Consider the following 14,851-nt stretch of genomic DNA (forward strand, 5'->3'; position numbering starts at 1 on the left):
TGTTGATTTCATTGCTCAAAGATGAAGATGCTATAGCTTGAAGAAATTTTTCCATTGTTGATCAAAAGCAGCATCTCTTTCTTTTGATAGAAGGTAAGATTGTCTAAAGAGTGCATCTGACAAACCTTATTGTTTTTTCGGTCGATAAGTGATTTTGAATTCAAATCTTGATAAAGACATACTCCAATGGGCTTGGCAACAATTCAAAACATGTATTGACATAAAATATTCAAGGTTCTTGTAATCTGTATACATGGTGACTGGATTAAAAGCACCTTCTAGATAATGGTGCCATTCTTGAAACGAATCCATGATTATAAGAAGTTTTTTGTCATGGATCTTGTAGTTGATCTCGGTTGCTGAAATTTTTTTGGAATGAAAAGCTATTGGGTGAAGTTTATCATCTGTTCCCATTTGTGACAATACGGCATCCAAAACAAAGTCTGATGCGTTTATTTTCATAAAAAATGGCTTAGAAAAATTGATCCAATACAAGATTGGTGCAGAAACAAAGGCTGTCTTCAAAGCTTCAAATGCTACTTCTGCTTCTTGATTCTATTGAAGTTTGTCTTTACAAGTCAAATGTATAAGTGGAGCTGCAACTTGAGAGAAGTCTTTCATGAAGATCCGATAGTAGTTGGCAAATCCCAAAAAATATTGGACATCTCTTACCATATTTGAGATCTTTTAATCTATAATAGCTTAAACTTTCTTAGGATCGATCATAAATTCATCATTTGAAATGATGTTATTTTAAGAAGTCTACTTGAGTAGTGTAAAATATACACTTTTCTATCTTGGCATAAAATCTCGCATCTTTTAGTTTTTGTAGCACATGACGAACATGAAGTTCATGTTCTTATGTATTCTTTGAATAGATTAAGATGTCATCTAGGTAACAGATAACAAAATCATCTAAAAACTCCTGAAAGACATCATTTATTAGATGTTGGAATGTTGCTAATGCATTTGTAACTCCAAAAGGCATGACATTGTATTCGAATTGTCCATACCTTGTTTGAAACACAATATTCTATTCATTTTTCTTTGATTCATATCAAATTATATACTTTTTACAGATCTATTTTTGTATAATTTGATTCAATTGATCAAGGAGTCCAGATATCAAAGATAGTAGGTACCTATTCTTAATGGTGATTTTATTGAGTCTTTGATAATCGATATACATCTACAATGATCCATTTTTTTTTTCTTTACAAATAAAATTGAAGCTCTTGTATGAGATTTGGAATGGCATATGAAGTTCTTGGCTAGATTTTCTTTAATATATTCATTGAGTTCACCAACTTATTTTGTGATAAACTGTAGATTGGTCCAAATGGCATTTGTGCTCCTTCTTGAAGGTCAATTGAATAGTCATAGGAATGATGTTTTAAAAAAATATCTGCATTTGTCTTCTTAAATACATATTGAAAATCTTGATATTGGCTTGGAATGCTATTTGAAGTCTTTCTATCAATAGAAATAAGTGTAGTATAAATGATACAAGATGATCTTTTTTTTGGAGCATGCAAGAAAGCTCTTGCACTTAGAAATAGAGGTTTAATTGTACTAGACTTATGACTTTCTACTCGATTAACTATGCTCTTAGTTATACTTTCAGAAACGACAAGACTTTGAGAAGTCCAATCTATTTTAGGATTATAATTTTCTAGCCATGATAAACCTAAAATGACTGGATTAGATGGAGATTTAATAATATTAAATATTAAAAAGCTACTATGATCATTAGTTGCTATTTCTATAGGAAGGATTTCATGAGTAATATCTCCTAAAGACAACAGACAACCATCTATGACTTCTACATGAACAGGTTTAGTTTTCTTCACTAAAAGTATTCTATGTCTTTTAGCAAATTCTTCATCTAAGAAACATGCTGAGGCTCTTGAATCTAATAAGGCAGAGGCTTTGTGATGTTTAGGTCTTAAAATAATATATATCATAGAACAAGGAGAGGGTTCTGAGGAAAGAATAGAACCTTTAGTAGCTATTGTACTAGGTTTTAGTCGCACGGTCTTTATTGTAACTGGACAAATTCTTTTTCTGACATACTATCTTCTTTGATAGCTGTAGTCCTCATTTTATGGTTGCGTCACTTTTTTGGACAATGTTGAGTAGTGTGCTTAGGTTCTCCACAATATAAGCATAGTCCTTCCTAACGATGACGAGTCTTTTTTTGCTCAGTAAGAAGTTTGAAACATATTGCATGAATTTGGATATCCTTTACTTCCGAATGTATGTGTTGAAGAGATGTTGGTGTTGCCATTGAATTATAATAACATTGAGGTGGTAAATTGAGTTGATGCATTGCAAGCATTAACTCCCTCAATTGCTCTTGCATTTATGCCATTATATTCTTCATTTCAGCAAGTTTTGCTATGATAATACTTAGAAAAAGAGAAGATGTCTAATATCACTCAAGGCAAATAGAAGAGAGGACTTGAAAACAAAGAAAATACTAAGAACAATATCAATTTAGAAGAAGACAATCCGTAACTTCTAATATACTTATGTCTAATCAAAAGAAATGGATAATCCACTCTTAATTAAGATTAGACAAAGCTCTGATATTGTAAGTGCATTCTTATCGATTTATCGAGGATGAGAATTTAATAAAAATAAATAAACAAGTGAGATATTTCTCAAAGAAAGATGACAAAATAGAAATAACTAAATATGTATGTTAAGAAAGAAACTGGAATAGCTATTGCCAAAAGACAATAAAACTAGAGACCCTTGAAACTAGACTAGAAACAAGAAAGGAGTTGACAAGAGTGAAGAAGGCTTCACTCTTGCCTCTATATATACTATCTATCAAAGAGCTACATGGTGATGTTTTATAAGACCTCCAAAAACGTATTGACTTTGCATAACATGTATCTTAACTTGCAAGGTAAGTTTTTTTATGTGGGCACTACATAGTTAGCTTGTTCTATAAGTTATCAACATGTATGGCATGTGCTTAAGTTGATGACCAAGTTTCTAACCTACTAATCAAGTATAAACACATATAAAGTCAAAACAACATCTATGAAGCTTTTAAGAAGCTTTTTTAGAAGATATTATAAAATTAATCTATATTTACCTACTTCTATTTATTTATATCACCTGAGTAATAATTACAATAAATATATGTCTGTGACGCAATATCCTATAGGACCTCTAAAACATGTTGACTTTGTAAGACATATATCTTAACTTACAAGGTAAGTTATTTATATGTATACCACATAGTTAGCTTCTTTTATAAGCTATCAATACGTGGTTAATTTGTTGACTAAGTTCCTAAACTATCAATCAACTATAAATACATAAAAAGTCAAAGCAATGTCTATTGAGCTTTTAGAAAGCTTCTCTATAAAATATAATGAAATAAATCTACTTTTATTTACTTCTACTTAATCATATAGGTAAATACTAAAGTAAATACATATGTTTGTAACAATTCTTCATAAAAAGGATTAACAAATCTATAGGAGATTTTGAATATTTGATAAAATTATTTATGATATTTTTATTAAAATAATTATTTGAAAGATCAAATTAATTTAGCAAAAAGATATAAATCAATTCAAAAGGTTGTTGAGATCCTTCTTGAGGGTCATTTATGCAATCACAAGGTAGATATTTTTTCAATACAATGGTATGTATTTTTTAAATATATATTTTTTTATTTTTATTTTTTAAAGATCCTATAATAATGTATATTATAAAAAATATTTAAATTTATATATATGAAATTATTTTATATATCTATATATATATATATATATATATATATATATTAGCTTGTATAAATATCTTATGTCTAATAAACAAAGGTGAAGATGGTTTATTGCATATCAAATTAAATCTCAAAGTAATATTTTGAAATTTATAATTAATTTAATGGTATAATAAAATTATAATTGATAATTTTAATTTAGAGTAATTTAATTTTAAGATCTCTATAATAAATAAATATTTTTTATTTAAGCTTTTTCATATTTCAATTTGTACTACAAGTCTTAAATCCATTTAATCTTACATTTTATATCTAATATTTTTTAAAATTAAACACAAGTTTTAATAATAATCTATATATATATATATATATATATATATATATATAGCTTCTTCTAAAGAGCCAATTTTTATTTATAATTAATTAAATGATAAATTACTAAAATAAATTTATTTAAGTTATTTTTAATAATTTATATATGTCAACAACATGAACAAAAAGAAGATATATAAGCTTGAAAAATCTATATCAAAAGAAAAGTGACAAAATAAAAATAAATTATTATGTATATTAAAAAGAAACTGAAATGGCTATTGTCAAAAGATAAAAAACTAGAGACTCTTGAATTTAGAGTAGAAGCAAAAAACAAGGGATTGTGCTCATATTATAGAGAATCTAAGTACACTACTCAACATTATTCAAAGAAACAATGCAATTATAAAATAGAAAATATGAATGTAAAAGAAGATAATATATTACAAAACGAGTTTGTCTAGCTACAATAAAGACTGTGTGGCTAGAACCTTATACAATACTTAATGAAGGTTCTATTCTCTTCTCAAAATCCTCTTCTTTCTTGCTTTTAATCTAGATTCAAGAGTCTCTAGTTTCCTTGTCTTTTGACAATAACCATTCCATTTTTTTTTATTATATACATATTAATTTATTTCTATTTTGTCATTTTTTTTATTTTTTTATTTTACACAAATTTCTTCAGTTTGTGTATCTTCTTCCATTTCATGTCTTTGACTGATTGACAAGAGTGCACTTACAATATTAGAGTTTTATCTTCTCTTGATTAAAAGTGGATTACTCCTCTCTCTTGATAAGACATAAATATATTAGGAATTACAAATTATTCTCTTCTAAACTAGTATTGTTATTAGTATCTTCTTTATTCTCAAGTCCTCCCTTCTGTTTGTCATAAACAATAATAGAAATTTTTTAAAATATCATCATGGCAGAGCTTCTTGAAATGAAGAGTGTAATGGTACAAATGCAAGAGCAATTGAGGGAGTTATTGCTTGTAATGCACAAATTGAGTTTATCGCCATCAAAAGCAATAAAAATGATATAAAGTGAAGATACAAATATAATTCGATCTACTTCAATATCTACACCAAATCACATCCTTTCTCCTATAATAGAACATCCTTTCAGTATTAGAGAACTAAGAATTATCCTACTTGAGAAGTTTAATGGAATAAGATCCAAGTTTCAAGGATTTATTAATCAAGTATAACTTGTAATTGAACTTCAACTCCAAAGCTATCCAATTCTAGGATCACAAGTTAGATTCATTGATACACTTCTTTTAGGTTCAATATTATTATAATTTTCATCTTTTTTTGAACAACGAGATCCAATACTAGATAATTTAGAGGCTTTTTTGGCAGAGTTTTGATCTATGTATGGAAAACATGATGCAACTTATATTGCAACCAACAAGATCTATGTTTTGCAACAAGGCAATTGATCCATAACATTATATGCTTGACAATTTTAATAACTTGCAATTGATATCAAGTGGGATGATGCTGCATTTATTAACCAATTTTTCTATAGATTACAATATGAAATAAAGAAATTGATGCTCAACTTACTTGATCCTCAAACACTGAGTCAAGCAATTAACTTTGCTACAAAATGTGACAATCAACTTTTCAAATTTATACATACTACTTTATTTCTATTTTTTCACTTTTCTTTTGATACAGGTTTTTTAGATTTATATATCTTCTTCGAGTTTATATCCTTGAAAATATATTTATCATTATCTTTTAAAATTTATTAATTTTAATTAATAAGAGTCTTATTTTTTTTTTTCCACATTATAAGTAAGTATGAAGAATTTCTTCAATTAAATTATAATCAAATGTGGTCTTTATTATCAAAACTAAAGTTTTATTTTTATTATTTTTTTTATCACTTTCTCCAAATTAGTAATATATGCTTCTAAATTTGAATTTATATTATAGATAAAATTTCAAATTTTAAAATTAAAGCTCAAAATTAAAAATTATTAATTCCAACAAAAAATAAGCTTATAAATCTGACTTGAATAAGATCATTAGAACATTAAGAAAGATATAAGCATTAAAAATATTTGATTTGTCATAAAAATATTTAAAATATTAATCTTATTATATCAAATTTTTTGAATATAAAAATTTGGCTCTTTTTTGTTAATAATATTTAGATTTTTAGAACTCACTTATGAGATTTCATTACTTGTATTTTCTTTGGTCAATTAAAAAACTTCTTGAAGTAGACTTCTAACTTTTTTGTTAATTTTTTACATAGATATAACAAAAGTGCTTTTATTGTTGAGATTGCTAACATGTGAAATTGCTCAAAGAAAAATAAAAAAATCTTAAATATTTGTAATGGTTACAAATCTATTACAACTTTTTTCAAGCATAGTATCTATAGTTTATACTACTTTAAAATCTGAATTTGATACCATTAAACTTTTTTTATATAATAAGTCTTGGTTCTTTAGTTGATGTAATTTTTTTAATATATATTACTTAAATTAGTATGATTTTTTAAGAAACTAATATTTTTTAAATCTTTAAAATTCATCATTCTTGAACTTTGTAAAAATAATAGATAAAATTGATGCATAGCATGAAAAAGAATATTTAATTTTATTTCATAGCATTTTTTATCTAAACTAAATGTGCCATAAATTTAAAGACTTGAAATTTATATAGAAAAAAACAAAAAAAAAGAAGATATTTTTTCAAAAATAATAACACTTTAAGAGAAGATAATTTGTAGTTTGTTAAGCACTTTGATGCTTTTATGGATGAAAAACTAATTATTCTTTCTTTAAAAAAATCAAGTTATGATATTATAACTTATATATGTTAGTCTTGCCTAATTATTAAAGTTATGAATCTAAACAAAACTCTATAAGACAACAAGCTCATGTATCATTTAAAAAGAAGAAAGTAAAGAAGAGAGAAATAAATATAAAATATTAAAAATAAAAGTAATTATTATCACATACAAAGATATTAGCAAGACTTGAATTAAGATTAGAATTTAAGAAACATATTGACAAGATTAAGAATATGTTTATTTTGCTTTTATGTATATTAGCTACTGCAAGGGTCTTGTAAAAGCTTTCTAAAGACTATAAGGCTTGTAGTCTAAGCATTAAGTCATAAGTTGCTTCTATCACAGTTTTCTAAAAGTTCAAAACTTGTTGGACAATTTTAATTGTCACATAGAATTTCTAAAAGAAATTTAAGATCTAATGTATGTTTAAAAAACTTCTTCAATTTTTTTTGAGGAATATAATTTCTATCTAAGATATTTCTATTTACTCTTAATTATTTAAGTAATATTGACATATGTGAGATTTGCATATTAATATATAAAACAACATTTAAAGCCAGTCTTATACAGTCACATTTTTATAAGCTTAAGACTTAGAAAACTTAAGTATTAAAGAAGATTTTTTTTTGATTTAAAGTAGATAAAACTAATTTTTTTTTCTTTATTTATACATAATTAGAAATATAAATGTAGATTTAAAAAGTACAACTTAATAAAATTTTATATTATAAAAAATTATAAGAAATATATTATAATTTATAATATTAGATATTCAAATATTTATTTTAAAAACCTAATAATTTGACTAATTTTTTTCATTATCTTTTTTTAAAAAAATCTATCAATTACTAGAGTATTTTTTCTGTTAATAATAAAAAAGAATTTATAATCAAAGTATCAATTTTTATTTTTTTTATAGTTAAAAATATGAATGTGATAGATTAATATGACTTTTTGGATCTATAATTTAAGTCTTATATTCTTTTATCTATTTTTTAAATATATTATTATTAATACTAAAACAATAAAAAAAATTCTAATTATTTATTACAACTTTCTGATCTAAAATTTAATATATTGAACCAAAATCATTTCATTGTTTCATTTTTATCTTAAAAAATTAAGAATAAAAACTTAAATTATTTCTAAATTATAAGTATCCAAGTAATTAATAATAATAAAAATCGATCTTTATGTAACCATGCCAAATTCTAAAATAAATAAATAAACATATAAGGGAGTATATATTCCTACTTAGACTATATATATATATATATATGATATTTTTACCTATATTTTTACATATAGATAAAAATAATTTTAATAAAAATATTAATACTTGGAAGATTTACAAGATATGTCTAAATTTTTAATACAGAAATAGTTTTTAATTATATTAAATTAATTACAATTAGATGGCTTTATTTTACTAACATTTATTTAAAATTAATTCCATTTTTCAGTTGTTATTCAAATAATCCGGTAATGAATATCATAAAAACAATATTATTGATCTAAAGTAGAAACATATTTCTACTGTACAATTCTTTATGCATCATATATCATTTTTTATTCCTTTTATATAAGAATCTTTACATAACTGGAGTATGCACTTTCTTACTATGTTATCAACAAAAATATCTTTTTTTGAACTGTTTGTTTTTCAATATCACTTATATATTCATTCCTGGCATTTTTAAAGTTACTTACATCTTTTGCATTAAGTGTAAAATTATTTCTCCAAAATATCTATATTTTAAAGCATGGTACATTTCATAACATTTTAATATTATATATATTATCAATTAACCAAATAAAAAATAGGATTCTCTTAATCTGTCAAATATTTTCTTATTCTAAAAATTATATCATTTATAACAAAAAAATTATATTTTTTATAGGTTTTTATTGTTTACAGATACTTATTGAAAATGCATCTGATTATTATTATTGAAAAAAAAATCGTAGTCTAACTCCTTAGGCATTTGTTGTTCCAGTTTATTATTTATCAGAAACTACCAATACAAGCAAATTGTACTTGAGAATTTTTTGCTTGAAAATAAAATCTTTTAATATGATTTTAAAATTTTACAATATATTCACAAATATTTTTTATTTTTTATTTTTTTATCCTAAATTATTTAAGTTATATAAAAATCAAGATGAAATCATTATAGCATTCATATTTATATTAATATCATATTAAATATTCTTATTAAATTTCATATATATACTCTAAATTATTGAATGATATTTTATTAAAATTTATTAATTTTTTAGAATATAACATGCTCCAATTAAATACATATATATATATATATATATATATATATATATATTTTTTTTTTACTATAAAAAAATTTTAAGGTTTAAATTACCAATATTCTATCATACATATATCCAAAAAATATATATCTATGTTGCTGATAGAATTTATTAATAAATAATTAAGATAGCACAAGCTAATTTTTAATTTTTAATAACATCAACATGCATCCAAAATTAGTTATTTATATTGAGTTTTTTAAAACTTGATCTTAAAATTTAGAATATAACAAAAAAAATTCAAAAATGGTTCGTTTGGAATAATCTTATTCTAAAAATAAGTTATTATTATTTTTTGTATGTTATGTTCTTTTATGTAATTATTTTTCCCAAGGTTATAATATATATACATATACTTAAATATAATTATAAGTAAATATATATTTTATAGTACAAATTTTTATAAAGTATAGTTAATTTGATTTTTTATTTTATTTTAAAAATTTAGATATTCAAATATATCTTTTTTGGTTGTTATATATAAAGTTATCTATATGTAGCCAAAAACTACCCATCTATCTATGACTTGCCAGTTTCTTTTAGTAGAATTTAACCTTGTGCTTGTTGCTTGCTTCTAAGATGAGTTGGATTAAAATCTCACTATTATATACATATTTTATAATTTAAGCAAAGAAAATCTATAAACTTACAAATCATACTTTCACTTTATCAAATTTAATTATCTCATTGTAACCTTAAAGTAAAAGTAATTAGTACTCTTAATATTCTAACTTCAAATATCTTTATTCTCGTAAACTCATATGCATTTAGTTTCTATGTGAATCCCAATCTTATATTGAAAACATCCATATTTAAGTTCCGAGTGGAATTATCTTTTTCTTTAAACTCCAATAGATTCCCTATGCATATCCTGTAAGTACTTGTGGCTAAAAAAGGGATTTTTATTTTCAAATTTATTTATTTATTTATTTATACATATATTTATCTCCTCTTGCTTGTCTTCCAAACAGTTTCCTTCCATAATTATTTTTATTTTTTATAAACGAATATATATATATATATATATATATGATTTTACTGTACTATCCCCAATTACATGGGAAGCATAATTCTAATCACTTCATCAGAAAATAAGTAATATAATAACAAGAGGAGTAGGAATCAGAACCAACTTAAAACACACAATTCACACACCCACTCTACGCAACATCAGACGATCACAAGAATGTGCTCAAACGAGGCTCTTGTGATTCCAATCCAGGCAGCTCCGGGTGTTACCTCAGGCATTCATGATTCCGTCTCGTCGTGGGGCTTTGAATTTCGAACGATGAATCGTCGATCGAAGCATGTTTCTCGCAGCTGCCGACGGAGATCTTCGTCATCCACATGGCCGATCCCAAATCCCGCCGATTCAGGCTTGTAAGCGCTACCAGAAAGCTTCTGAAATCGTAAGTAGGCGTTCGAAGAAGTAGCTGCAACAACAGAAGGATTCAGTTACGGCAAAGTTTTTTCTATAGGCTTTTCTGAGACGGAAGGGCATGTTGTAGAAAATTTCCTGGTGATTCGGCGAAGTGGGAGTCAGGTTTTGGGATTTTGTCGTTTTTGTTGATTTGAAGTATGCATTTGCCGCTCCGCTGTAGTTTGTGTGTGGTGCACTGTGAAGTAATTGTGAAAATACAGTAAGGTGGTGTTACTTGGTGGGCCAAAGGTGGGATTGGACTGTGTGGACCTCGCAGATTTAGGGTTTTGTGTGTTGTTTCAGCTTGTTGCATGTTGAAGTTGGATTTTGGGTCGCATGTTGAAGCTTGCTCTACTTCATTCCGCACTTTGAAGCCCCAATGCGGTCACCTCGCTATATCCAGATAATCAATTTCTCAATGGCTATCTACTGCATCTATGAGTGTTGAATGACTTTTTCTGAGTGATCCTCAGCTGCGCACCTTCGTATTTTCCTCTGGAGTGGTTTCAAAGGGCCATGTTTTCCATGAATGCCTTAGATAACCGATAGGAGTGTGTTGTGTCCGTGTTAGGGTGTGTCGTGGCTTATTGTTGCAATTTTAAGTTGGATCATTGGCCTTGATTAGAAGCTCGTCTGATAATAATCGCGAGTGAATTTGCAGGTTTCTAGTTACACTAATGTGGCTTCTGATGCAATGGCGTACTGGTGCTACGGCGCTATTCTCCCCTGGCATGACCACGACAAGCCTTATTAAGTCTCTGCATTCTTAAGTTCCGTCCACCTGCGCTTTTTCCTAGCTTGGGATGTTGTTGCCTTCCGCATTTAGAATCATTTGATCTTCAATCTTTTCTTCGGAAGACGGCCCTGTGCACGTGAAATTATGCCCAGAAAATGCGCAATGACAGCAACGTCTAATACAATCTGGGAAGACAGATTGTTGGAAAGGACTACAGATGTGGACGCACCGTGCACCTTCTGCTTGAATCTTCGTAACGAAATAGTTGGAAAAGTGTTGCCAAACTCAACGGTAAGCATGTGATGTTGAAGGACGGAAGAATCATCGGTCGAGGGTGTCACCTTCTCACTGTGTATCCCCACGCATAGGTGGGAAGTTAGGAACTTTATTTTCCCTCTAAAGCTCTATTCATTATTTTGTTCCAATAAATACCATAGAGTTTTGCTTATGCATCATAGAGACCTTTTTCACTGTCACATTGTGGTCTAGTTCTGCAACATTCTGAGATACAAGCCTTCTCTTGTACAGCTTGTCCTACTACTACTGTGGTTCTAAAGGTCCATACTTAGATTCTAGCCTTGAAGTTAATAATTCAACCTTGGTTTCTTGCACTTGGAACTCTTATAATGCTGTCTGAAAAATTGATTGCTGAAAGTTTTGTGTTATGTCCACTGGAGGTGCATGCCTTGATAGAAGTAGGGCTTTTAGCAGAGGTTGCAATGTGGGTTTGGAGCTGTGTGATATCAATTTTTCGCCACCTCGTAACACCGTTTCCTGCATGGTCGTTAAAGAAGTTTTCTGCTGTAAATCAAATGAATCCTTCGGTATGTACCTCTAGCATTCTCCCTCGTTTTTCATTGTTGCCCATTTTCTTTCCCCTAATGTATGTATGATTACCTCGTCAACCTGTTACGTGTGGCATTGTTGTCGATGGAAGCTTGTTCACATGTTTTTCCTGCTTTACACTGAGTAACTAATTACGGACTACCCTTACATATATCATCTCTATAATTCTTGCACTTTCCTAAATTCCATAAAAAATATTTCAGGACGCGATTAAGTTACAATGTGTTTGTAATGTAATAACTTTGTGGGCTCCTTCACAGTGCAAGTGCCACACATGCAAAGCAGCACCCACATTGTAAGAAAATGCCTTCTTAATTATAATTGATTTTGTTATCTTTTATATAAAGGTGTCAATTTTTTATTTTCTTAAATATTATTTACCTAGGTCAAATTTTAAAATATAATATCTTATGCATTAAAATAATAAATCATGACAATATCATAAAACCTGAATTTTATCATCTTATAGCATAGAATCTTTCTTTCTTATTTTTTGGGTATTTAGATTTTTTTTTTTATCAAATATAGTATCTTCTTAAATAAACATTTGGTTCCAATACTTAATACATAGTGGTTAATTGGTCCACCTTTAAAACATTAGTTGCATTGTTTTTGTAAAAGATCAGTTTCTATTTGTTATTTATAAAGTTTAGAAACATCCAATTAAATCATATTTTTTACCTTTTTTTTTTTTCTTTATTCTAACTTCTAATGGACTATAGAAATTTGATTTTTTTTAAATAGTAAAAATATAAATCCATTAAAAAAATTTATTGTTAAGAATAAAATTTCTTCTTGACACATAAATAACTAATAATAAGTTGTAAATTTAAGAAAAAAAATCTTCATCTTAAGTTATAGATATATGCATTCTTATTTGTTTTAAAATCAAAAAAAAAAAAAAAAAAAAAAAAAAAAAAAATCTACTTCTTTATTTGATTCTTTCTAAACCTATTAACTTACATATAAAACAATGAAGATTATTTAAAATTTTAAAATACACATTAAGTAACTCTATTATAAAATATTCTTTTAAAATAATAATATAGTATCTAATTTATTTTTGGTACTATTCTATTAAATTTTTTAGACTTAACAACTATTTCTTATTTATGATCTTTTCTTTTGTTTTCTTTTATAAATTTATAAATTTCTCTTATATATTTTATTAATATATTTTAAGCATGTAAATATTTTATCTCTATATTTATTCAAGCTTTGAATAACTCTTTGTATTTAGAAATAACTTTTTTATTTCTTTTTTATTTTCTACATATATATATATATATATATATATATATATATATATTTGCTTTAGATTTTTTTTTCTTTAATAATATATGAATATATTATCTTCTATATTTTGTATAAATTCATATCCTTGAAATTAAAAAATAAAAAGATAATTTAATTAAATTAATTCAATTTAATACAAATATAGAATCATTATAGACGAATTTAATCTATCAAATTAATAAAACATTAAAATCTTCTTGAATAGATGATAATAAGAGCTTTTATGATATATTTTCAAGGATATAGATCTAAATCAAATTCAAAAGATAATGTACTTATGTATCATTAAAAACCAAAAAATCATGAATAAAAAATAAAAATAATTTAAAGTAGCTATTATTAAGTACAAAGAAGCAAGAAAGTTTTTAATTAGAATATAAAAAAAATCAAATTGATGAAAGCTTCTATATATATATATATATATATATATATATAAATTACCAAAAAGACCTTATGAGAGCTTTCCAAGAACTACAAGACTTGTGGTCTAAACATTGAGTTATAAGTTGCTTCCAACACATCTTATCACAAATATACATAGGTACTTTAATAAATACTTATATAATTAGGTAGAAGTAAATAAAAATAGATAAAATTAGATTAATTTTATAATACCTTCTAGAGAAGCTTCCTAGAATCTTTATAGACACTACTTTGACTTTACATATATTTGTAGTTGATTGGTAGGTTAGAAACTTGGTCAATAAGTTAACTATGTGTTGGTAGCTTACAAAATAAGCTAACTATGTAGTGCACATATAGAAAACTTGTCTTACAAGTTAAAATATGTATCTTGCAAAGCCAATACATTTTGGAGGTCCTATAGGATATTGCCACGTAGTTGTCACGGCCATAATCATGTAAGCTAATAATTACATATAAAAATAGGTAGAAGTAAGTAAAAGTAGGTAAAAGTAAGTTAATTCTATAATATTTAATATGGAAGCTTCCTAAAAACTTCTTAGATGTTGTTTTGACTTCATAGGTGTTTTTAATTGACTTTTTGGATTAGAAACGTGGTCAACAAGTTGGCCATGTGCCACACATGTTGTTAGCTTGAAGATCAAGCTAACTATGTGGCCCACACGTAAAAAAACTTGCCTTGTAAGTCAAGGCATGTGCCCTACAAAGTCAACACATATTGGAGGTCCTATAGAACGTCACCACGTAGCTCTTAGTTAGATAGTATATATAGAGACAAGAGTGAAGGCTTCTTTACTCTTGTCAACTCCTTTCTTGCTTCTAGTCTAGTTTCAAGGGTCTCTAGTTTTCTTGTCTTTTAGCAATAGCCATTCCAATTCCTCTTTCAATATATATATACTTGTTTATATATATTTTGTTACCTCTCTTTGAGTGA

The 14,851-nt window shown here is 26.3% G+C and overlaps 1 long non-coding RNA gene across 1 annotated transcript; it reads left to right on the top strand.

Annotated features, from left to right (window-relative positions):
• Window positions 1-10,126: 10,126 nt before the first annotated feature.
• LOC149989752 (uncharacterized) lies at window positions 10,127-11,963 on the top strand. The gene is made up of 2 exons (XR_016500800.1): window positions 10,127-10,605; window positions 11,278-11,963. It is a non-coding gene; the product is annotated as an uncharacterized LOC149989752 (long non-coding RNA).
• Window positions 11,964-14,851: the final 2,888 nt, after the last annotated feature.

This window comes from Physcomitrium patens, chromosome 2 (genome assembly GCF_059467195.1).
Source record: "Physcomitrium patens ecotype Gransden chromosome 2, ASM5946719v1, whole genome shotgun sequence".
NCBI classification, from domain to species: domain Eukaryota; kingdom Viridiplantae; phylum Streptophyta; class Bryopsida; order Funariales; family Funariaceae; genus Physcomitrium; species Physcomitrium patens.